Source organism: Podarcis liolepis, assembly GCF_965112155.1.
Source record: "Podarcis liolepis genome assembly, chromosome: 4".
Taxonomy (NCBI): Eukaryota; Metazoa; Chordata; class Lepidosauria; order Squamata; family Lacertidae; genus Podarcis; species Podarcis liolepis.
The window spans coordinates 44837529-44860477 of NC_139558.1; the positions used below are offsets into that span (position 1 = coordinate 44837529).

At 40.0% G+C, this 22949-nt stretch overlaps 1 long non-coding RNA gene across 1 annotated transcript in view; it reads left to right on the plus strand.

Annotated features, from left to right (window-relative positions):
- Positions 1-22949, plus strand: part of LOC310704627 — a 31025-nt gene that overhangs the window by 3322 nt on the left and 4754 nt on the right. The gene's annotated exons all lie outside the window — the stretch shown is intronic.

Below are 22949 nucleotides of genomic sequence, written 5' to 3' on the forward strand. Positions count from 1 at the left end.
CCTCCCCATTTTTGTCTGATGGAGAAACAACCATCATTTATATTTTTGAAAAGCAGTGCTTTAAAACGTTTCATTGTATCAATCAAGGTCAACTTAATCCAAGGCAATCTTAGGGCAGTCAAGTGCACAGAAGATGCAGGTAAAGTTGCAAGAAGAATTCCACTAAAATATGATTAGATAAAATGACTAGGTGAAGTGTGCATCTCTCACTCTGAGGTTGCATAGTGTGAATTATCATGCCTACCATGTGGCACTGCAAGCAGTGAAGAAAGTGCATGTTGCAGCCTGCATTGCATCTTCAAACAACTATCTGGTGGAGTTTCTACAAGTTCTCCAGACGCTGCTGATTCCCACTATGGGGTGGGACTGTTGGAGCCCTTGAAGCCTGACTGTGACCAGTTGACTGCACATTTTGGGTGGCCACTTATGTCTCTGAGATTCAGTCAACCTTCACGAGCGACCAAGCCATTAGGGCAGGCATAGGCAAACTCAGCCCTCCAGATGTTTTGGGACTACAGTTCCCATCACCCCTGACTATTGGTCCTGCTAGCTAGGGATCATGGGAGTCATAGGCCAAAAACATCTGGAAGGCCAAGTTTGCCTATGCCTGATTTAGGGAACGCTTTGCCAACTGAAGTTCAGCAGGAGTCATGCCTTTTAAAAACTGTACATTGGAACCCAGTTTTCCTTTTTTACTATTTTATTGATGTTTTTACTCTATTTTGATGTTTCTCTGTTCTGCACCTTCGTTATATTTTCTACCAAAGGGTGGTTTATAAATATTTACATAACAACCAAATTAAAGTTGCTCGACTTTGGAGTGGTCTTGATTCTGCAGTTGCAGTCCTGACTGAAGTGTACAATGTCATAGCATGTGAAATGGTGTGGGCTCATGCTTGAGTTTATACAGTCTGATAAAATGCTTGCCATTTTGTGGCCAACCATGTGCTCTCTTGACTTCTGTCCCTCTTGGCTTATTAAATCAAGCAGAGAAAGTTTGACTGGTTAGGTCAAGAAATCTGTTTAAGATTTCATTGCATGAGGCGGTGGTCCCTGCCACCTTGAAAATGGCAGTGGTACAACCATTCCTACAAAAGCTGGACTTGGATCAATTACCTTGGACTAACTAGTTACAAACGCTGGTAGTGGAGAGGATCATTGCAGGGTGGGGATGCAGGCATTCTTAGATTATGCTGATTATTTAGCCCCAATCCAAACTGAATTTAGGCCTGGTCATGGAACAAGTTCAAATGCAGTGACTTTTTATGGAACCTGTAATTCATGTATTTCCACACTGTCAACCCCAGTGTCTTTAAAACAATAAAAAATAAAAACTTAATAGAATGGTTGTGATGCCACCAACCATCAATAATAGAGTTGGGGTTCCTCAAGCTATGTGCCTGTGTGTGTTAGCTCAGTGGGACAAACTTTTCAGGACTGCATCCCTTCTGACAATTATTGGCTGCATCCTTATTGAATTATTATTATTATTTATTTTATTATTTTATCACTTGCTGCAAACATTTAAGTACTTATGCAATTATGGCTGTAACCTTTTTTTTCTGAAAAAATGGGCTATTTGATATTCTTCTTCTAAGAGCATGGTGAAAACATCTACATATTTTCTCACCATTAAGGAGGTCTGGAAAAATAGTAGGATTTCTCCTTTTTATCGCAATGGATATACTATTCATAAATAAATGAATTTATGAAGGACCTGTTGCATGCAGAAGAACATTATCACCATTGTAGGCAAGACCATCTAGCTATGTTCCACTGACTCATTCAAGTTTATTTTAATATAAACTTTTAAATGTATTGTTTTTCCAGAATGTGTCATCAAAAATCCGTAGGTAAGTGGTGATTGAAGGCTGTCTTTATATTGCATTGATAAAGGTGACAATTTGTTTAACTTCGCTAAAATACTAATTTCATTGCCCAATTCTCCATGTATAAAAAGTATTGTATTGTTTGAATGACAAAGTGATACTTTAAACAAAGGATGAATTGTGTAGATGAACAGAAATCACTTAAGTGCTTTTTAGGATCCAGATCCCAGCTTTGGGGCGGGGGAAATTCCCTTCATTTATTATCAGCAAGGTATTTGCTTTCTTGAAGTTCAGATGCTGAAAGTTGCACTGTGGAAGTTATCCTACACATCCTTCTCTTTGTCTGCTTCAGTGTGTTACTTACTTAATGAGCCACATTGGGATTCATAAAAGCCTCACAGGTGCACTTACTTGCTCGGGATGCCTATGTCTTCTTCTTGCCTTGTCCTTTCCAGATTCCCCTGCCTGCATTTTGACTGATCTTTAGAGCAGCTTTTGAATGCCTTGCCTTCAGAGGTTTTGACCTCCTGTAGCAGTAAACATCAGCCCCATTGAGCTTTTCTACCTTTGTTTCTTCTTCACCTTTGCTTTGCCCTAAGTCATCTATATAAATCCTGATCCTGCATTTGTGTAGTGTTTGTGCAAGCCTGTTCTGCAAAGATAGACCTACACCAAATTGTTTTTCTTTCACTGCTGTTTTTTTATTTATCATTTCTTGATAAACTGCAACCCCAGTGAAACCAAACAAAGGTACATTTAGCATTACATATGATAGCAATTCTTATGACTATTCATTATGGCTTATTTAAGGCTTACTCAAACCATTGTTCAACCTATTTCACCACTGTCTATACTAGTCCTCCAATTTCTCAAAAGTTGTATTCTCCCACCCAATTGCCTCCTGTTTTTCTGTTTTATTTGCAGGGAACTTCAGAATTTGTTTAGAATTTTGGTGGGTGCAAGGTGAAGTTCATCTTATCACTGTGAGATGTGTGGTTTGTGTTTTCCTTTCTATATAAAAAAATTCACCAACACCTGCCTGCCCTACTGGGTGTGCAGAAAGGCCCATGGAAGGAGTTACCTCATAATGTCTTCCACTGAGCTTTAATTGAAACAGCTTTCCATGTTTCAATTAAAGCTCAGTGGAAGACATTATGAAGTAGCTCTTCCATAGCACGTTTTGCAGACCAGGAAGTTCCAGTAGTTCAGGAGGCTCATCCAGCATTGTATTTTGCCCAGAAGTGAGCTGTAAATACTCCAATGCCAAAATTAGCTTGAGAAATCCTTCTATTTAAACCAGACTTTGAGGCACAGCAAAACTGAAGAACGATAAACAAATGGAAGTGGGAAATTGTCTCATTCCTCAGAAGGCCCCTATGTAGGTGGGGGTTTTTTTGAGGACAAAGTTGTATAATAAACTTTCACTAGCAGGTTTCGACGGACATTTGGACAATAGATCTAATAATGTGGGAACATGACAAATTATAGTTCTCATTCAGCACAAGACAATAGTTTATTGATTTCCTACACCATTTGCATAGATTTATCTTGTAATAGAAAATGTTCACATTCTTTCTAAATACTTATTGATTATGTGAATTCCCAAATAATTGCCTCATCAGTAGATTAATCTTTCTGGTACTCTAGTTTAATGTACAGTTAATTTCTTTACCATTATCAGTTACACAGCTGATTTTGTTTTGCCCAATTAACAAAAAATACTCCAGGAACCACATGTGCAGATATTTACCAAGGTCATTTTAACTGAAACAAGATCAAGCGGACATTTGTAGAAGCACTTAATAGTAAAAAAACTGACAAATATTGACACATATAAGCATACTAGTAAGGGCATGCTTGTAAATGTCACTGCAGGCAGATAACATTGTATCATGAAATCAATTATGATATTTTATAGAAGATTGATTTATACCAGCAGATGAGGCATCAGATCTCTTTTAATGTTGCTTAAATCTTAAATGCTTAGTTTCTTAGTTTCTAATTACAGTGCTACAGCATATTTTCTGCACTGTTTTCTAAAGTAAATTATGGCTTAGATGATTATTCAGTTTACAACCACATAGGAAGAGCTCAGCTACTATGCATATTAATTAAGATCACAAATATATGGAATTCTGCCATTAAACCTTCTCCAGGGGTATAGATTTCTGCAGAATATCTGCAAGCGCCATTAGATTTCAGCTGCTTCCATTTATGCTGCCACAGTTGCTATTTTTGATGCTATGAAGGCCCTGAATATTTCCATGTAGATGTACTTTGATCACCGTGACACTAAATCATGGATTTTGTAGTCCACAGTAGTCTCAAAATGCATAATGAATACTGTGCAGAGACTGAAGCATGAATGTGAATAAAAATATTGGAGGTTTGCATAGTGTAGCTAGCATTTGTTTAATGCATTAAACAAATCATGAAACTTTATTATTATTATTATTATTATTATTATTATTATTATTATTATTATTAATGTCAATCAAAGTCTGTGCTGGTCTGGTCACAACAGATGCCTACAAATCAAGCTACTCTTTTGAAATCAGTCTGCAAAAGTCTGTGTTCACAAAATATAGCACTTTGGGAAGATTTTAGGGTGCAGTTTTATGGTCCTTGGGAAAGGGTACCAGAAGCCATTGGACATGTAAGCAACCTCCATCAATGAATATGGGAGATACATCATCCAAGAGGTAGCTTTGACACCAGAGCCTCAATCTTTAACTGCACCAAAGCCCAATGTGAGCTGGGCTAAAAAGGGTACATTGATAGGAAGTGGCTGTGATTTAAATGATCCTAAGGTCTCCTTTCCTCTGTCCTGCCCCACACTAGGACAGAATTTAGAAATATATTTCTGAGGATGGAAAATATCACAGTAAATCTAAAATTATCAAGCTGCTTCTGTCCCTCTTACCAGTTCCGAATCTCTCTCTTTGGCGATCACTCATAGCTGAGTAAGATTGTCTTCCATGAATGTGGTCTTAGCAGTGAGTCTGTAAGTGACTGTGGAAGCCATTTCTGGATCCACATGTCCTTCCACAGTAGGGACATAGGTTTCTGGGCAGGAGTTGATCATGGTGAGGGTTTGCTAAGTGTGCCTTCCTCTTAGATTTTAAAAGTATGTCAGATCTGAATTTCATGGTTTCTTCATAACTTGATTTGACTGCAAACTGTGGTATATGCTTCCTATATATTTGAACTAAGGTGTTTGTCTCTTGGATTGTAAAAATAAAATAAAGCTGGGTGGTATTCAGCTACTCAGAAAACACCCACTGAAATGAATAGACCTAACTTAGAAATGTTGATTAATTTAAATGTGTCTACTCTGCGTAAAATTTAATTGATACCATCCATTTAATTTGCAATGCACTGATTGCAAAAGATAGAAAGAAAAAGGAAATGAAAAACTACTTTTATGAAACACCAGCACCACTGATCTGCACTTTAGCCGTCAAGTAAATGGCTCTGTACATAGTGCTTTCAGCTGTATGGCCATGCAAAATGCAGATATGTTCCAATCCTTATTTTCAAGAAAACAGAAATAATCATTCCAAGATAGCTGCAGAAACAATATTCTATGGCCATGTTTCCATATCATATCAAAACAAAACTTTTAGGAAAATTAAAACAAAATGTGAGGTCCAAATCACCATAACCAGTGGATTTCTTACATGCTAATAAGACATCAAGATTACCCTCTCATTAATACCAATCTTTGTCACAATGGCCTGATAGAACCCCAATACAAATTTGGATCAGCTCTAGTATCTCAGTCACAGACTAGTTGTTGTGATATGGTCTCCATCAGACTGCCATAAGGCACTTGGCACTCAATGCAATCCAGCCCTGATCCCTTAGCTGCAGAGTTCTATACAGCAGATGGGGGGACCACTGTGAACTCTGTGCAGGAAGGAAGGCCAGTTCAGCTGAAGACATTGATATTATAAGTACCTATTTTCAGGAAAGAGGGATTTCTCCTAGACTCCTGATTTGGCGGTAGAATGTCAAACCTGGAGCATGAGAAATGAAGCAGACCTTAATAAAGTAATGCAACATACTGAATTAAGCCAATAAATATTGACTTTCCATCAGATTTGCTTAATACAGGGAATGCCTACCAAATGTCTAGCGCCATGTTGTACCACAAATAGCCTTTGACACACCATTTAGAGGAAACATCAGCTGTCTCTTCCAAAGTCCCATGAGTGATATTTCTCCATTGACTTTTTTCCAAAAAGACAATTTGGTCTATAGCCCCATCACTTTTATGACAGAATATGCCGTGCTATGGCATGAACGATGGAACCAACCTTCCTCTCCTGTGTTATTACTCTAGCATTATTATTTAGCTGGCTTTGAGCCTGTCTGTTTTTAAGCTACTACATCGTCGATCATGTGGGTCAAGCTGTTACAGAAATGGCAGAAGAGATCTGCAGTAAATGATCATCCTAGAGGTTATACACAGACTTTTACATGACTGCAGGGGATGCTGAGAATTATTAAAAGGCTACAGCTGTCACATTAGCCCACCAAATGCACTCCTATCCTAGAAGCCACAGCCAACCCAAGGACTAATGACTGGTTGTACGACTTGACTGAGGCCTTTTCTATTATATTGACATCATACGTCCTGTATCATAAAAGCCAATCTCAGGGACTTTATCATATTTTAGTGTCACATTCTAGAATGTACAAGAAATGAGAATTATGCAGCTAGAAAAAGGCTGGACTGAAAATGAAAGAAAATATGGGATGGGTGAATGACATCCAGCAAGGTTGTTAAAGGATGGCTAAAGTCTGCTTTGTCAAAGAAACTAGAGTCATGAAAGATGGTGGGCAAGTTTATCCTCTACTCAAGCAGTAACTCTGAAAACATCCCTTTATTTTTACATATTAGATGTAAAATGCTATCATTTATTGCTATTGGGAAAGCTAAAGAATTATACTTCCTGGCACTACCACAATATTGGGTAAACTTTCCCCTGAAATTGGATGGACAAGCCTATCCCTTACTTCATACAATGTTTTATCCAAATCAGTCATAGTGCCTGAGGTATGGCACCACCATTGAAGTGCCCTCCCAACTCCTGTACATACTCTGTGCCTATTGCCACTGCCAATTCCAATGCTTCCCTTGCCCTCGTTGCTGCCCTGCCCCATTCCAGTCCCAGAAAGAAGCAGTGTTGCCGTAGCCGGGAAAGTGACAATTCAGTAGTGGTGTCCCACTTTGGGCAGCACTGTTGATTCAACTGATTCAAATACCTTTTAATTTTTCTGTGGTTTTATTTAAGAACCACTATCCCACTTAAAGAGGTAGGTTTCATAATCCGATCTCTCCTCAATCCTCTCCACAATGAAATCTCCATCTCCTTGCAAAGCCCAATCAGGTCTGGGTGGTGTTCAACACCAACACAAGCAGCCAGGTTTTTATTATTATTATTATTATTATTATTATTATTATTATTATTATTATTATTATTATTATTATTATTTTTATTATTATTATTATTATTATTATTGGTGCTGCTGCTACTCTTACTACTTATTACTAAAATGGTTTACAGATTTAACACCTGTTACAAAAATACGACCACACCTAATTAAAATACAGTATAAGGCCACTTCGACAAAACATTAAAACAAAAACCAATAATTCAAATGTACAATCAACAAGCCCATTAAAACAACATAACAAATAAAACAGTTAAAACAGGAAGCTAATAGAAGGCAGACACAGGTACCAATTCACATGCATAGCTGTACCAATGCTATGGGATTTGAATGTTTACCATATTCTATTTATGGCCCATTCCATAAACACTTACTACACCAAAATCAGGTCAGGGCCCATGGATTCTATTAATTTATCTATTTTGCGATATTTTTCAGAGTCCAGAAATTCCTTAGAATTTATTTATAGTGTTTACCATCCATACTAATAATCATGTCTATAATTTGTTTTCTTTGAATCTGATTGTAGGCATCAATCTGAGGAGCTAATAAATACGAGACATAATAACACACACACACACACACACACACACACACACACACACACACTTTAAAATCTCCTAAAATAATCTTCCTGCTTTCAGCACTGACCCATTTTTTTTACGACGCACACATCAAACCTCAAGTTGACTATTTGCTAATCAACAGGTTCCACTACATTGCACAACTGTATTGTTAAAAGTTCATTATTATTAGACTTTGTTTTCACAGTCTCCTTACTATGTTCCTAAAAGACCTATAGTTTGGACATGGTTTAATGGTTTATAAAATGGTACATCAAACAGATGACTCAACCTTTTGAAGATAATATTTTTCAGGACAGGTTTGCCTCATAGAGTTTGTTTCATCCATAAGAACAGAACAGTGTGGTCAGATCAAGGTGATAATAAAGAGAAAGCAAAGATAGGTGCCCTTATGAAGTTTGCTTGCATGAAACAAAATAAAAAGTTACAACAGCTTTAAAAGAAAAATTCTCTGCTCAAATAAAAAAGTCCCACTAAGTTTTCAACAAGTTTCATACTACAGCTGCATATGCTTTAACCGTCTCAATTGTTTAAGCTTAGAATTAAAACAAAAAACAAAACCCTAATATAGTTATATAAAGTTAGATATAATTCGTGTCTGGAGTTGTTTTCTACCTTTCACATCATGTTCATTCCTCATAAATAGGTTTGGGCTTGAAAACGGGGGAAAGACAGAAGCAGTGGTTGATATTGCTCACAGGATGGAGCCCTGCTTACCCTGTTCATGAGCATTTAATCAGGTGATTAACTTTTGCTTGTCAGAGTATCCCTAGCTTGAGGTGGGGTGGGGGGCTCATTTCTGACTTAGTATGGGTTGACAGAATGGGAAAATACACCGTTTAATAAATTTTGTCTATCAATTTATGCACATTTTTAGCCTTTCACCGTGCGGTCCCAGTGTGGGTTTCATATAGTTAGAGATATTGGAGAATTCCAATGAAAACAGGTAACAAAACCTGGACTGAATAAGCTTGAGTATACCTGCCACCGCCACCTTGAGCATCTTCCCTAAGAAGGGAGAGCAACTAGCTAATATATGGTTTAAAACTACAGAGTTCAGGGAGGTGCACAGCCACCTCTTTAAGGGCCAATGGTACCAGTTCCCTCCCACAACAATACATTTACAACTCACTAGACTCAACCAGTTGACCCCTTCCGGCTCACTCTTGTGAACCACTGTGAGCAAGGTTCAAGAGGACAAGTGATTAGCTGGATCCCTTCAAGCAGTTTGTCCACATCAATAGGCCTTATCCATTAGAATCCCCATTATATATTTTAATTTGTCTTGTTTCCCACACGTTATGTTTAGACACTAAAACCACTGGCCAAAGCACAGGGCCCACAAAGCCCTTTAGTTGCATGTGCTGAATCCCTCACACATGGAAAAATCTCCTTTCCTTATATGAGAGAGGTAAACATTTTGTACATGCACAGGCATTTCCCAGTGGATATATTATGTGTTTCCCTGTGTAGAAGATAATTGGAAATTCTTTTGTGTATAAGACTCATTGGCTGTGATCCAGGGGCTTTAATGCATGCAATGATTCTGGCGCCCACAATAATTTCCTATTATCTTCTACACAAGGGAAACACATAGTGTATACAAAGGGAAATGACTGTGCAAGTGTACAATATTTCCCATTGGTGCTCACCTTGCCCTCCCTAAATGGTGCCTCTGGGTGTTTTTGGAAAAGGTTGCTAAGACTCCTATTATCAACAGGCATGCACAATTGAATTGATTAGCTAAAGATGGAATAAATTATTTAAGGGCTCTGTGATCCAGTGGCCCCTATGAACAGAAAGTCCTTAACTAAATTACTCTACATTTACTATATTAATTCAATTTCCTGTGTCTGTTAGTGGTTGATAATAGGAATCTGATCACTCTCCTTCAAAGATGCCCAGAGGCACCATTTAGGGAGGGCAAGGTGGCTAACAATGTTATTCCGAAATAGCACTTACATTTCTTCCCAAATTACTGGTATTCTACACTTGGTAAATATAAAACAATACAGTGGTATTTGTACTGGCTTTGTTCAGAAACAAGGCACAATTCCATTTACTTCAAAGAGGGGTGACGGATTATCTCATATAGTTATAATTAGACATTAAAAAATACCCAGCTAATGATTTAAAAATGAATCACACTTTCAAAACTAAATATCGAATATATTCAGGACTGGATTTCTAAACCTTTCTATAAATCTTCTCACAAATTTCCATTATTGGTATGCTAGAATTGGGAGGGAAGTCGTTTTTGTTCAAATTTTAATGAGAAACCACCTAATTTGCATGCTGTGACCAATATGTGTACCTATATACAGCTATCCTTCAAAATCTGTACTTCTTTGAATTTTGCGATGCTGTCCTTTAGTCAGTGTGTACAAAAATGTGCCATGTGCACTCATATGCGCACATGTGAAAATAACACAAGAAAATGCATATGAATGCTGACAAATATATGTAATTATGCATATATTTCAAATTGCTGTAGAAATGTGAAGAACTGATTTTAAGATTGGAAAGATGAGAAAGAGGGAAACTGTAATCAGAGGTGGTGCCGAGCCTAGGGGGCACTGCAAGGCACCGCAACTATGACATAGTATAGTGACTTGAGCAGAACTGAAGACGAGGAGGAGCAAGGCACCAAATTTGGGCCTCTCACAAGGTGCTGCTAAAATTAGAAAATCTAAAGTCTGCCCTTGCTGCAACTGGGAGTTGTGTCCTTAGTTATAGTAACCTAAATATGTGATAACTGTATCTATCCTGCCAGGTAAGTATGTCTGTGCAAGTATCACATGAAAAAAAAATTGGATGCAAGATGTGGGTGGCACTGTGGGTTAAACCACAGAGCCTAAGACTTGCTGATCAGAAGGTTGGTGGTTCGAATCCCCGCAACAGGGTGAGCTCCCATTGCTCGGTCCCTGCTCCTGCCAACCTAGCAGTTCGAAAGCACGTCAAAGTGCAAGTAGATAAATAGGTACCGCTCTGGCAGGAAGGTAAACGGCGTTTCCGTGTGCTGCTGTGGTTCGCCAGAAGCGGCTTAGTCATGCTGGCCACATGACCTGGAAGCTGTACGTTTGCTCCCTCGGCCAATAAAGCGAGATGAGCGCCGCAACCCCAGAGTCGGTCACGACTGGACCTAATGGTCAGGGGTCCCTTTACCTTTACTCTGGATCACAAAACTACATGTAAGAATATTCAAGATTGGTGTGAAAAAATAAAAGTGATTGTAAAAAAGAAAAAGTCTTAAAAACACTTTCCTTGAAAAGGGATAACACTTTCAAGCATCTAAAAAAAGAAGTACAAGGCGGTCTCCTAACATCTGTTTCTATATAGTTAACTGGGGGGCGAAACAGAGATCAACTCAATACTGGTTTTAAAACTTCATTCTCAAGGACACAGATGCCAGATTTCACTGAGCTAGATACTTCTCATACATAAAATAAATCCACATGCACAGTTCCCCGATACACCAAAAAAAGCAACAACCAAACATGCTGATACTAAATTTTGAGTTCTGGTATTATATAGTACTACAGTTACCAATATTTCTTCTAACCCTGGATGAGTCAGTTGTACATCACTAATATAGTAACAGAGCAGCATATATCCCAAACCACTTTTATGGGTCTTATATTCAAACAAAAACCTTTAAGACTGAAATGCATCAGTGCTGCCAGAATATCACAATATGTGAAACCATTTCTTTGCTTATACACAATGCTAGGTTTTCTGCTAACACTTATTAGATATTGGGTATTGTGGACAGAAATGCATCAAGGTAATTCCATCTGGCTGCATGCCTAAGTCTTGCAAATTTAGTGATGCAAATAAAGTGAAAATACCACTGGCAAAAGTTTCCTCTCACCTTCCACCACTTCAAGTGCATGAACATCTGAAACTGTTTTATAACAAGCTGGACTGTTGGACTGTGTAGCCTGTCTGAAAGGAACTCTCCAAGGATCAAACATGGGACTTTCTAACCCCACAAGCTGAGATCCTTTCATGGGGAGCAACAGAAAACTGAGGGTTGGGACCTCTTACATGCAAAGTATGTACTGAGCTATGGTCCGTCCCCCAAAGGCAATGGTTTTTGGTAGTCATATTCAGATGCAGGTATTAATTTGGGTTGTGATCTAGCTAGTTAGTTGTAACTGAGTCCTAATGAAATTGGAGGATGTCTATCTTGTCCAACAGCTTCAGTACATCACCTGACTTTAGCTGGGTTAGGCCAAGATCATAATTCCTCCCAGTAGCTTTGTACCATCTGCTGTTGGTAGCAGTATTATGGCTGACTCAACCTGTTTCAGTAGAATGGCTTCCAAGGTCATAATCCCAGCATAATGCTACAGGTCATAGCTTTTGATTAGCATTCAGTACACCCCACTGCACATGTCTTAGGGTAGATATTTAACTTTATAATTGTGTGTCCTCAGCATTGTTTAAGAGAGTTTGTACTGGTCCAGTAAACACTTCCGCTGCGCCACCAGCAACAGCTCTCTTTGCAGAGTATTAATTAAGTCCAGTGCAGAGATTCTTGTTGCAGTACAAGCTTCAGAGTCTCAGCAGCAAAGAAATAACGACACAGGGAAGCCTGTCTTTCCAAAGACAGGTTTATTGCAGAAAGATAACAGAAACACCTCCGGAGCTTTCAGACATTTTTGCTTCACGCCCCACAGGCAGAGAAAACAAACACTCTTTATATACTGAGCAACTTAACAACTTAACGAGCTTGACTACTTAAAGTCACATCACATTGCTAACTTGCCAGCGTCTTAGGTTTCACACCCTAACACCCCCTCTCGCTGGCAATACAAAAAACAAAATTACTTCAGACCCATTTCTTCACAAAAGTTTTCATGCCGCTGAAACCCAAGCGGTTTTGTAAAACCATCAGCTTGATTTTCATGACTGGGACAGTAATTTAATTTAACAATTCCTGCTTTTACCGTTTGACAAACATTTTGAAAGCGGATATCCAAATGTTTTGTACGACCTTTAAACTGCCCATTTTGTGCTAACTTAAGACACGGTTGATTATCACCCCATACAGTGATTGGAGTGATGGCCTTTTCATACATCTCTTGTGCCAAGCATTTGTAAAATTCTAGATCTCTACATAACTCAGATAAGGCACAGAACTCAGCTTCTGTTGACGACAAAGCAATCAGGTTCTGTTTCTTGGATCTCCACCCAATCAGAGAGTTACCAAATTTTATTACACAGCCAGACACTGATTTTCTATCCTTTAAATTTGCCCAATCACTATCTGCCCAACAAGTAATCTGTGCTTGTCCTTCCGAAGATAATTCAAGGCAAAAATCTTTGGTGTATTGTAAATATCTTAACACTCTTTGAATTCCTTTCCATGCATTTACACTCAGTTTCGAAGCTTCTCTGCTGAGTAAGTTAACAGCGTAAGCAATATCTGGTCTACTCCATTGCGAAAGATGAAGTAAGCTTCCCAGTGCTGACTGAAAGATTTCAGCACGCTTGAATTCAGCACTATCCTTGAACTCATTGTCTTTTACAAAACCCATTTCCATTGGTGTTCTAACACCTGCACACTCCGTCATGTTAAATTTTTTCAACATTTGCAATATCTTGCCTTTTTGATTCAGTAGGAAACTGCCATTTTTGGTCCTATCTATCTGAACACCAAGATAGACCTTCACATCACCAAGATTCTTAACTTTGAAGTGTTTATTTAACTCTTTGGCTAGTTTTTTTACTTGTTCTTGTGTCTTTGAAGTATAAATCAGGTCATCTACATAAACAAGCAAAGATTCTTGAGCATCTCCTGAACTTCTGAAATATAAGCAATTGTCAGCCTTGCTCCTGCTAAAACCAATGCCTACCAAAACGTCATTCAAACACTCATTCCAATTATGAGCAGATTGCTTGAGTCCATAAATAGATTTATGTAGTTTCCATACCTGATTTGATTTACCAACTTTCAGTCCTGGCGGTAGCTCCATATAGAGCTCTTCAGCCAAGTCTGAATGAAGATAAGCTGTAGAGACATCAAATTGATTCACTTTGAACCCTTTCTGAGCAGCAACTGCTAATAGTGCCCGTAGGGTCTCACTCCTTGAAGTGGGTGCATAGACTTCAGAATAATGTAACCCCTTTCTTTGCGTAAAACCTCGAGCTACAAGCCTTGCTTTGTACTCTGGTTTCCCCATCGCTGTTGTCTTTATCCTGTACACCCACCTACAACTTACTGCCTTGGTACCTTCTGGCAGTTTGGTGATGGAAAACACACCCAGTTCTTTCATAGAATTCAACTCCTTTTGCATGGCCTCACGCCACCTACTGGCCTCCTCCTGGGGTAATTGCTCAACTTCCTCAAAACTTTCAGGTTCGCAATTTGCCAAACCAGCCCAAACACTAATAGCTTGGTACCTTTCAGGAGGTTTACCTTTGTTGGTACGCTTAGAACGCCTTAACAGTTCCTGCGATGTTCCTTCAGTTTCCCCCTCTGACCCAGAATCACTAGTCGTCACCTGTTTGTCACTAGTAGTTGTAGAACTTTCTGATTCTGACTTTACACGTCTCTCTTGCTGTATAGGTGAACTTTTAGAGCTAGAAGATTCTGACTTTACAGACTTGGGTGAACTAGGCGATTTCTCACCCTTATCCTCAGACTCAAATTCCTCAGTCTGTTCTGGAACTAACACCTGCCCTGGGGCCTGAGTTTCATTGTTACTATTCACCACATCAAATAGTATGTCAGGATTTCCATGAATTTTATTCCAACCATCCTGTTCACAAAATTCCGCACTTCTGCTGATTGTGATTTTCGTTTGATTGCCTTCTACATTCACAAATCTCCAACCTTTTGTGTTTGCTTGATAACCACAGAAAAACATTTCTTTAGACCTAGGATCGCCTTTCCTACGTTGTGCCCTAGGCACCAGCACATAAGCACGACATCCAAAAACTCTTAGATGATCAATTTTTGGTTTTTTTCCAAATAGCATGAAGTAAGGAGTGTTGCCTACTGTGCTATTGTACACTCTGTTAAAAGTATAATTCGCATACAATGCAGCCTCAGCCCAAAAACGCTGTGGAAGTCCAGAATCAAACAGCAAAGCAGCAATGGCTTCCTGTAATGTTCGAAATTTTCTTTCGGCAACTGCATTCTCCTGTGGTGAATAGGGATTGGTAAGTCTATGAACTATACCTTTCCTTTTTAACCACGTCTCCAGCGTGTGGTTCACATATTCCCCACCACGATCTGATTGTATTTTACGTACCCTGGTGTCAAATTTACATTCGACTTCTTCAATCCAATCCATCAGGATGGAAGCTGCTTGTGATTTTTCTTTCAGAAAAAAAACCCAACTAGCCCTTGAAAAATCATCCACCAAAATTTGCATAAATCTCGCACCTCCAAGCGATTTGACTGGCATAGGGCCACACACGTCTGTGTGCACAAGTTCAAAGGGTTTCTTGCTTACTCTATCAGATCTAGGATAGTTACATGTCTTAACCTTAGCATGTTTACAAGCACAACAATCCAGAAAATTTGGACAGGGTTTAATGTTACACCCCTCAGCTAAATCTGGCATCTTGCTTACATACTTAAAGCATATATGAGCTAACCTTCTGTGTAGTAGATGTGCACAACCTGTATGAGGAGCCTTATTTACACACTTAGCTTGCGCTTCACCTGTTGAACATCTACCTGCTGCTAACTGCTCTTCATCCAAAACAAAAAGCCCATCCTCACAGGGAATTTTAACTAGCTCCTTCCCCTGTTTCAAAATGGTGCACACATCATTTTCAAACTCAACCTTAAAACCACTTTTTACCAGGCATGACACACTCAAAAGTCCATTCTTCATTCCTGGAAGAACAAAAACAGGAAGGTTAGTTTGCAAACAGTTAACATAAATTGTGCCTTTAAGGTTCATTTCTCGTTTACTATTGTCTGCTATAGTCACAGTTTTTGCAACTGGCAATGTCTTGCAGTTCATCAAGCGGCCACTAGATGTCGCTGGAACTAAACTGTGACTTGCTCCACTGTCAATTATCCACTTCAAGGTTTGTTGACTCCTTTTAGAACTCTGTTGTGCTGCCATTGCAGATAGCCCCTTATCAGCACCTGCTCCCCCTCTGGATCGTTGATTCTTGTAGTTCTCACGTCGTCTTCCCCTGTAACTCCGGAAACTGGCCTTGGACTGTTGAAATTCCTGTTGTTTTTCTGGACACTTTGCTATCAAATGAAACCTGCTGCCACATCGAAAACATGACTTGCTGGCCATAGCAGACACCTGTGAGACTTCCTTACAGCTCTGCCTGCTAGTTTCCCCACGCTGGGAATTATCTGAACATCCAGCCCTTGGGGTATTTGAATTATCAATACGTTTTCGATGATGTTGATATTCTTGTTCACACAATCTACCAGTCACATAATTCATATTCAGCTGGTCCTCTGGCAAAACTTGTAAAGTTAGTACTAAGTTTTCAAACCCTGCATGCAGGCTGCTAAGCAGAGTATAAACTTTAATATTTTCAGGAAAATTCACACCTAAAGATGACAGTTGGTTGAAATACTCAGTCATCTGTGACGTGTGTTCAACCACACTATCCCCTGGCTTCAATTTCAACTCATACAAAGCACGTATAATGTTCACCTTCTCTCCGGGCGTGGCTCTGTGGTGAATTCGCCTAAGAGCTTCCCAAATTTCAAATGCAGACCTTAAATTTTCCACATGAGGTAATTGGGAATCGTCTATCGATACCATCAACATGCATCTAGCTTTAGTGTCCATTTTATCATGTTCCCTGTTCTGGGCATGTGCAGCAGCCTGTTGCTCTGCTGTGGCATCTGCTACAACAGCCACAAACGGCTTTCGCCTCTGGACATAGTCAGCCCACACTTCTTTGGCTTCCAACCAGACTTGAGCCCTCTTAGACCACTGCACGTAATTAGCAGAGTTCAACTTTGTAAAGGGAACCTGGAAATTTTCCACTGCCATTCTTGGGGTCTGCTGCTACTCCCTCTGTGTGCCCTTTCTTCTCTTTCCCCTTGGGATTTGTCTTACTCACTTTTCAGACGCCTCCAGCCTCCTCTGAAGCCTTTTAGAGCTGGATTTACAACCAAGCCGGTCTTCTCTCATCCGAAAGCTGCTTTCACTTTCTCTGCACACAATACAGCTGTAGAAACGTAGAAGGAGTCCATAACCTAAGAGAGTTTGTACTGGTCCAGTAAACACTTCCGCTGCGCCACCAGCAACAGCTCTCTTTGCAGAGTATTAATTAAGTCCAGTGCAGAGATTCTTGTTGCAGTACAAGCTTCAGAGTCTCAGCAGCAAAGAAATAACGACACAGGGAAGCCTGTCTTTCCAAAGACAGGTTTATTGCAGAAAGATAACAGAAACACCTCCGGAGCTTTCAGACATTTTTGCTTCACGCCCCACAGGCAGAGAAAACAAACACTCTTTATATACTGAGCAACTTAACAACTTAACGAGCTTGACTACTTAAAGTCACATCACATTGCTAACTTGCCAGCGTCTTAGGTTTCACACCCTAACATTCAGTACACCCCACTGCACATGTCTTAGGGTAGATATTTAACTTTATAATTGTGTGTCCTCAGCATTGTTTAATGCTAATGTGACATTTTGCCATGAAATATTGAGCAACTATATAGATCTATTAAAGAGGATACTTGGAGAACATATATTGACATTCACAAAATCTACATTTTGGGAGAAATAGTAAGAATAGCAAAGTATATAGGAGCAGAAAGACTAAGAAATCATTCAAGCTAAACAAAATATATTAGGAGCAAATATGTTCTGTCCATATGTTCCAACAATTTGTCTGCTGTGAATTTTGCCATCAAATGATGGTGCAGTGTATTCTATATGGCATGTGTCTGCATTAAGGAAATCTTATTCCTTTTTGAGTTAGGAACCTCATGTGCCTTCTTTCCTGGAGTCCTAGTCGCCAAATCATTTTGTTGCCAGTCAGTTAAGGGACATTCTATTTCTATTGGATGGACGTGAATCATGTTTAGGGTCTCCAGTTTGCTCACCTCCTATGAAGGCAGAGGCAAACAGATGGACTCAGTTATGTGACTGGCAAAGGTACATCTTCTTGAGAGTACAAGAAGGTCAGATAATAAATAATCATTGAACTAGACTGTTGACATTCGATTTGTGTAGATCAGATTGGAACTGGATTTTTGAAAAATGATACAGAAGCAATATTGTGTGTACTGCATACATTTTAAAATCTTGTTGTCAAGCGGTATCTTACCAGGCAATTAGACAGGTTGTTAAATCCAACTGCTTCAAGGTTTGTTTTGTATGTGCAGCTTTGCTTTCCATTAGAGGCTGAAGGAGGAGAAAAGGAAGAGAAAAGTGAGCTGTTAATAACGGTAATGGCAATAACACCAGCCATTTTATATTGCTTCACACCAGGCTTATGAGGTACATTAAGAGCAGCTGTACCAGAAAAATACTTACAAACCACAAATGTGGAGAGAACATGCTGTTACCATATTCATTAGACATAATTCTATTCTACAAGAGTACACACAGGCAACAGGGCAACAGAAGCAGCGGAAAGCTTTGAATGCATTGTTTCAACTGAGAAGCCAATATGGCCCCACATTACTTATGAACCAGGAGAACCAGCGCAACGTAAAAGATTTCAGACTATCCAAAATGCTGAAGTAAATCATGGTTTGTTCTGAAAAACAGAACGTAAATATAAATTGAACATTAGAATAACCTGAGACAGGCAAGGCTGGAGAAGAAGCCTAGCAGCATCAGTGAAACCTTGTCAGTAAAACAAGGGGGAAATTGGCAGATTGTGTGATGTGCTGTTTCCACAACTCGCTGCCCTGCTTTGCTGGAGGAGGGCTTGTAAACCAGTCCAAACCCTCAGGTTGGTTAAGGTTGTTGGGTTTCTTTTGGCTCATTGTCTTTAATTGTTTTAATTGGCGAGGGAGGGGGGAGGGTGAAGAGTGCTAACACACAAATTGGGTTCAGGTTTTTCAGTGAGGCGGGAATGCTCACCCCATCCTTGGGGCAAGTAAATAAAAGCTGTTTCCCCAAGCCATTCAAAACAACCTCCTCAGCCTCTCAGTCACCAAACAAACTCCCCCCTTTACTTACTGATCCAGTAGTAGTGGGGCTAGAAGCAGTGTGGAATTAGAGAAGAAAGGGGCGCCTCTTGCTCCTAAACAGCAAACCAGGAGAAAAGAACTAATGCTTCTTAGGACTTGTAGCCCTTGGTAAGACTACCAGTCTCAAGGGCCACAACATTCCCCCCCCCCTTCAGAATATACAAACAAATGAGAGATGGCCATTATTTTCCCCTTCCCTGCCCCATCCTGATAAGTAAACAGAAGAAGGCAAGGCATTTTAGGGGAAATGGTGGGAGGGATAAAGTAGTAGTTTTAATTTACAGAAGATAGGCACAAGTAGCTCTGTTGTGGTTTATGTGCAGCATTGGTGGAACTTTGGCAGCAATGTTATTTTGTACCTACAGGTGTAGGCACAAGCCAAGAAGTGAGCCTAGGGACTGATCTACATGTAACAGCCACCACATGATGGCTTTAAGGGTAGGTTTTTATGCAGAGGTTGGATGGTCATCTGTTATGGATGTTTTAGTTGAGTTCCTGCATTTGGACTAGAATCATAGAATCATAGAATAGAATCATAGAATCATAGAGTTGGAAGAGACCACAAGGGCCATCGAGTCCAACCCCCTGCCAAGCAGGAAACACCATCAGAGCACTCCTGACATATGGTTGTCAAGCCTCTGCTTAAAGACCTCCAACGAAGGAGACTCCACCACACTCCTTGGAAGCAAATTCCACTGTCGAACAGCTCTTACTGTCAGGAAGTTCTTCCTAATGTTTAGGTGGAATCTTTTTTCTTGTAGTTTGGATCCATTGCTCCGTGTCCGCTTCTCTGGAGCAGCAGAAAACAACCTTTCTCCCTCCTCTATATGACATCCTTTTATATATTTGAACATGGCTATCATATCACCCCTTAACCTCCTCTTCTCCAGGATAAACATGCCCAGCTCCCTTAGCCGTTCCTCATAAGGCATCGTTTCCAGACCTTTGACCATTTTGGTTGCCCTCCTCTGGACACATTCCAGTTTGTCAGTGCCCTTCTTGAACTGTGGTGCCCAGAACTGGACACAGTACTCCAGGTGAGGTCTGACCAGAGCAGAATACAGTGGCACTATTACTTCCCTTGATCTAGATGCTATACTCCTATTGATGCAGCCCAGAATTGCATTGGCTTTTTTAGCTGCCGCGTCACACTGTTGGCTCATGTCAAGTTTGTGGTCAACCAAGACTCCTAGATCCTTTTCACATGTACTGCTCTCAAGCCAGGTGTCACCCATCTTGTATTTGTGCCTCTCATTTTTTTTGCCCAAGTGCAATACTTTACATTTCTCCCTGTTAAAGTTCATCTTGTTTGTTTTGGCCCAGTTCTCTAATCTGTCATGGCCGTTTTGAAGTGTGATCCTGTCCTCTGGGGTGTTAGCCACCCCTCCCAGTTTGGTGTCATCTGCAAATTTGATCAGGATGCCCTTGAGTCCATCATCCAAGTCGTTGATAAAGATGTTGAATAAGACCGGGCCCAAGACAGAACCCTGTGGCACCCCACTAGTCACCCTTCTCCAGGATGAAGAGGAACCATTGATGAGCACCCTTTGGGTTCGGTCAGTCAGCCAGTTACAAATCCACTGAGTGGTAGCATAGTCAAGACCGCATTTTACCAGCTTCTTTACAAGAATATCATGGGGCACCTTGTCGAATGCCTTGCTGAAATCAAGGTAGGCTACATCCACTGTGTTCCCTTCATCTACCAGGCTTGTAATTCTGTCAAAAAACGAGATCAGGTTAGTCTGACATGACTTATTTTTCAGAAATCCATGCTGACTATTGGTGATCACAGCATTCCTTTCTAGGCGCTCACAGACTGTTTGCTTAATGATCTGCTCCAGAATCTTCCCTGGTATTGATGTCAGACTGACTGGGCGATAATTATTTGGGTCCTCTCTTTTCCCCTTTTTGAAAATAGGGACAACATTTGCCCTCCTCCAGTCTGCCAGGACTTCGCCTGTTCTCCAGGAATTCTCAAAGATGACTGCCAGTGGTTCTGAGATCACATCTGCCAGTTCTTTTAATACTCTTGGATGCAGTTCATCTGGCCCTGGAGATTTGAATACATCTAAACTAGCCAAGTATTCTTGTACTATCTCCTTAGTTATTCTGGGCTGTGTTTCCTCTGCTGAATCATTTGCTCCAAATTCTTCACGTTGGGCATTGTTTTCTTTATCGGAGAAGACTGAGGCAAAGAAGGCATTGAGGAGTTCAGCCCTTTCTGTGTCCCCTGTTTGCATTTCACCATGTTCTCCTCTGATTGACCCCACTGTTTCTTTGTTCTTCCTTTTGCTACGGACATACCCATAAAAGCCTTTTTTGTTGCTTTTAACCTCTCTAGCAAGCCTGAGTTCATTCTGTGCTTTAGCTTTTCTGACTTTGTGTCTACCTGTGCTGGCTATTTGTTTGAATTCCTCTTTGGTGGTTTCCCCTCTTTTCCATTTTTTGTACACATCCTTTTTTAATCTTAACTCAGTTAAAAGTTATTTAGATAGCCACCCTGGCTTCTTTAGGCACCTTCCATGTTTCCGTCTCATTGGTATTGCCTGAAGTTGTGCTTTTACTATCTCCCTCTTAACAAACTCCCAGCCATCATGAACTCCCTTTCCTTTTAGTATTACTGTTCATGGGATCTCACCCAGCACTTCCCTAAGTTTTATGAAGTCGGCTTTCTTAAAGTCAAGAAATTGAGTCCTAGTATGCTTGGCTGCTCCTTTCCGCTGTATAGTAAACTTCAGAAGAGCATGATCACCCGCGCCTAATGATCCTTCCACTTCTACCCCACTAACCAGGTCATCAACATTGGTTAGGACCAGATCTAAAATGGCTGTTCCTCTTGTTGCTTCTCCCACTTTCTGGACAATGAAGTTTCTGCAAGGCCAGTGAGGAATCTGTTTGACCTTATGCTCTTGGCTGAGTTTGACATCCAACAAATATCCGGGTAATTGAAGTCCCCCATTACTACTATCTCCCTTCCTTTTGCATGCTTGGCCATCTGTTCCAGGAAGGCATCATCTATGTCCTCCGTTTGGCTTGGGGATCTATAGTAAACTCCCACAATGAGGTCTCTGTTATTCTTCTCTCCCTTAATTTTGACTAGATGACTCTTGGGTCCCTTTCAACTCTACAATTCTGTGATTCTATGATTCTACTTCATAGGATTGCTGTGACTATATAGTTAGAAGTCACCGCAGGCAATATCTTATTGTGTGGATAGAAGAAATTCCACAACCACATTTCTTTCAAGTGGGGAAAATTGTCAAACGAGTCTCCGAGAAATCTGAATGAGCTTTTTGTCCATGCTCATTTGTGCCTTACCAGTCCCAGATTAAAATGCGCATCTGTAGACATTTAATTTTGGCTGTATTTCTTACATGTGCGCATATACTAATTGTGTTTCAACACTCTCCAGGTGGCATACCTTTTCATGCATACTGAAGAGATGGGGTTTACAAAATTCAGATAAAGGGAAGTGGATTATACTCTAACAGATGAATAAATAATGAGCTTAATGCATAGGAGCCATTTGCTTCAAAGTTTTCCATCTTCTTTCATTAAGTGGAAACATAGTTTTAGTTCATGCATACTAAAGTAGCAGCAGAAACATTTCTCTGCAGGACAAAGGCACATAACAATCAAAGCTAACCAAAGGGCTAAACACTAATTATGCCACAGAGCTAGCAGCTGAGTGTTAGGAATTATTTAAACAAATAGTATTTTAAATAACAAATGGAAGCAATTTTTTAAAAGTTGTTTTTTTTGGGGGGGGGGAAATGCAGAAGTGATTGCATTGCTAGGAAGTAAGTGTCAGATAATCAGGAGCTTATCATCTCCAGGGAACAGACTATACTGTGAAGAATCTGACTTGAATTTACCCTTTATTGGTTGTTTGATAGGAATTGAAAATTGGAAATAAATAAACTC